This window comes from Aythya ferina, assembly GCF_964211825.1.
Source record: "Aythya ferina genome assembly, chromosome: 1".
Taxonomy (NCBI): Eukaryota; Metazoa; Chordata; class Aves; order Anseriformes; family Anatidae; genus Aythya; species Aythya ferina.
The window spans coordinates 127,768,865-127,772,886 of record NC_140296.1 but is presented as its reverse complement, the minus strand read 5'-3'; the positions used below and the strand labels follow the sequence as shown (position 1 = coordinate 127,772,886).

General features: G+C 37.6%; 1 long non-coding RNA gene across 2 annotated transcripts in view; it reads right to left on the bottom strand.

Annotated features, from left to right (window-relative positions):
- LOC311431340 overlaps positions 1–4,022 on the bottom strand; it is a 44,270-nt gene that overhangs the window by 15,706 nt on the left and 24,542 nt on the right. The window lies entirely within an intron of this gene.

The following is a 4,022-nucleotide window of genomic DNA, read 5'->3' as shown; positions in this document are numbered from 1 at the left end:
GCAGGTGGGGGTGAGAAGCTCACCCCACAAAGGAGAACAGGCATGTAGACAGCTTCAGAACATGGGGGTTTGCTGCACAACCCCACAAGAAAAAAACAGTGCCAAGGGGATTTCACCAAGCAATGCATCTGGAGAGCTAAGGTTTGGTTCAAATGAGTATTACAGATTCTAAAGGTGCACAGCATTGGACTTGAGGACCAAACAAACATAATTTATTGTTTTTGAACCAATGTGCTCTTCCTTTTTCCATTGTTTGGATTTGCAAAGTGGTATTTATGTTTCATCCCAACTTATTTTCAGGTAGCAGAAGTGAATACCACATAATTATTTTTTTGGTAAACTCCCAATCTAAATAATTACTTTCTTTAATTTGAAAATGCAAGATAATCTTAAATTCAGAAGAGCGTCTTCTTGCTAAGTAGATACCATTTAGTGATTCATCAACACTTAAGGTTCTCATGTCAAAGTTAAAGCAATTTGAAGTGATGACTTATGAACTACAACAGAATGGAAAAGTCAAGAGACAAGGTGGGAATGCACAGCAACAATAAAACTTTCATTTATTTCAGTGAGTTTAAATCGAACATCCAAATTTTGTTCAATAAAGAGTTGTTTTTTATTACTGTTTGTGTTAGAAAGGAAGATCTGTTCATATGCCTACTAGAGGCAATGGCAAAATTCCTGTTTTTTATTTTAATGTTTTAGTATATGTTTAAGAGCAGTATCAAATCTCTATTTATTTATACTCCAATTAAAAATTTCTATCCTTCCAGCTGGGAAAATGCTGTCAGACCAAATTTGTTACGTACTGTACATTTTTATTTTTGGAGCAGGGAGCTAACAGTAAGTTGAGGGATTTTTTTCCCAGCAGAAAAGATACAGTGAATGTTTTTAGACATTCCTGGAATTAGATCAAGTTTCAAGCTGGAGACAAAATAAAGTATCTCACATCATTGAAAAAAAAAAATTATAAAGACCTATACAATTATAGTAGGTACACTAGTATTAACAGTGATTATTGTCGCTGTTATTTTTTGACCTATATCCTGATCCATTTGCATTTATGAGGTAAGAATTATTTACATCTACCTGAGAAACAGAGTTCTGTACCTTCAATAAAAATGTGGCAATTTTTCAGCAATTTCTCATTTGCTTTTTTGAGCACATCTGTTTGAATTCTGCATCTCCATCATGTTTGGTCTTCGTAGTGATCAATACATTGAACTTTTTATGCAAAAACATTTCTATCATAGGGTAAATTCTAAGCAAATACTGCAGAATAGTTCCATGAAGCAGCTGCAATGCATATTTTTGATTTGCTTTAGAAATAAAATGCAGAATTTACATTCCCCAGCGAACAGAAACTTTAGTTATGATGTCAGTATTTCAATAAAACAGTTGAAGTCCAAATGTTTGCAGCATAATGTTTCAATTGACCATTGGGGTTTGTGTATGGATTACTACACTGATAGAAATAATTTTAAATTAATTAATGAGACAACTGATAGAACTAGTCAGAAAACAAGAATTCCATACCACAGAAAATTCTGGAATTTCAAAACATTTTGGTTTCTAAAGAAAATGGAAAGGTTAAATTTCTTAAAACATTCTGTGGAGAAGTTCTAAAATACAACTCTTGAAGTCCAATCCAAGCATTAATATTGTTTTGTTTCAACTATTCAAGATACAAATTTTGATTCTTACAAATAATAACATGTTCTGCAGAAGTCCAGTGGAATATTTTCTGATGTGCCTTTGCTTTTGAGGCATAAGGCCTGATAGAGCAAAGTATATAATTACATTATGTAGATCTGGTGTTCCAGAGTTAACATAGAAAGGTACTTTTTGTTGACTTCTAAGAAAAAACTGAGACCATCAAGAAAAAAACTTTATACATCAGTGAAATTGCACTTCCCTACATAAGGCAAAAATCATCAATAATATATTATCACCATTTTCAAGTTAAAAAAATGCTAGTGCATCTATTAAATTATTTCTTTCACCTCAGTTAATTGTATGTTACTGTACTTAACACAAATCATTTGTTCTGAATCACAGTCTTGAAGGTGTTTTCTCAGTCTGAAGTAATGGTCTGAAAGGTCTTTTTAGAGTTTGGAACATGAAAAAATGAGTAGCTATGGAAAGTATTTTAACATTATGACCCTTTGAAAAAAAAAAGCAAGCAGCTATTTAATTTCCTATTTTGTGTTAACAAAAAAAAAAAAAAAAAAAAAAAAAAAAACACGCGAGAGTGAGAGATTAGAAAGCTGCAAACATCTGAAATCATCATGTTTTAACAGATCACTGCAGTTCTTAATGACAGCAGACCCAAAAGATGCTTGCTACATTCAGGACAAACAAAAATGATCCTTTCTTAAGTCAGTATACCAGACTTTTCTGTTTTCTAAATCTATGCAGTTTACTTGATTTGGCAACTTGAGAAAGTCTTTATGGAGCATAAATCCTGGCCCCAAAATCATGAATTGAACTACTGGTTCAAATTGAACTGAACCATCAAGGAGGAAAGGGAACAGGGCTGCTTGGATTCTGTCCCTATCACTTGATCACTGAAGTTTTGATCATTTTTTGATATTGACTTGTTTTGTCAGCATCAGGCACTTTGGTTTGATTTTATTAAAACTAACCTAACTGCATTGGATCACTGGGACTGTTTCAAAAAATGTGCATAAGAACTTGCTCATTAACTTTTCTCACAAACTATCATTCAATGTGGCTGCTTTGCAATAGGAGAGAGAAGAAAATATTGTTTGCGATCTGATATTTCATAAGCACTTCTCAAAAGGAAGCAGTAGAGAAGTTGCTTAAATATCCTGGCCTGCTAATGTGTTGATCCTGCACTGAGTTGTGCTCTCCCCCGCCATCTGTTCAGTTAGGAGTCAGAGTACCGTAAGAGTTCTTCCTTTCAGCCTGCCAGATCGAAAGACACTTTTATCTGTGAGAAACGTGCCCTCAGGGGGAAACGCTGAGAGATAAGCCTTCTGCTAAGACTGTGCTCGCTCACATGCTGGCACTGCAGACAACATTCAGGAGAGCTGAAGAAAAGTGGGATTAGAGTAGAACTGCTGACACGTTTTTAAATTAGATGTATGCATGACTGTTGGTCAAATAGCACACTGCCTAAATTTGCATCTATTCCAGGTGCATGTCATGATCAGCCTCCACAGGGGGTAAGGGTGAGCCAGAGGGATGCAGATCACAGAATTCTCTTTTGATATCCAGCAATTCGCTTGCACAGCCACATGCAAGCATGACGTTAGGATACCATATGGATGGGGCATCTCTAAGAGGGATACTCATCTTAACAGCCTGGGTGAACAAATGGAGAACCAGGAAAGGATGCCAGTGCAGGAAGACAACATCTTGCTCAACTGATAGTGTCTACAGGTGTGGCTGCTTCCACCTTACAGCCTCAGCCCAAAAAGAAACTTTGGGCAAGCACGCCTGTTGTTGGAGCTTTAGTAAAGCTGGCTGAGATCCAGAGTGGGTTCATTGTGTGCATCCCACCATTCCCAATGCAGGTTTGTGGAAGCAGTAGTATGATTGTTACACTTGCAACCATTCAGCTCCTTGCTAGAGCCCAGTGCACAGCCCCGGGTTTTGGCTGCCTGTGCCCAAGGCCAGCTCTACTGTCGTGCAGCTGTGTGACCTTGGATCCTAGTGCTGGGAAAGAACTGTGTGGGAAGAAAAAGAAAAAAGAAAAAAGAAAAAAGAAAAAAAAAAAAAAAACAGGGAGAAACCTCACCGGGAGCCTCTCTTCTTCCCTTGGTAGCTGCATTTAAGCTCAGGACCTCAGTCTTGGTCTTTGACTGAGCTATATTACAGCCATGCCTGTGCTGGCTGTTTATCTCACTGATCTGGACCTTGACTCCACCTTGGTCCTGCCTCATCTCTCCAGACTTGTCTAGCAGTCACAGAACTGTGGGCTAACCCTTTCCACCTGTGTTCACGTCTGCAGGACAGCACCCTGGCTGGTGACACACTGTCTTGCCTGCCTTGTTGTC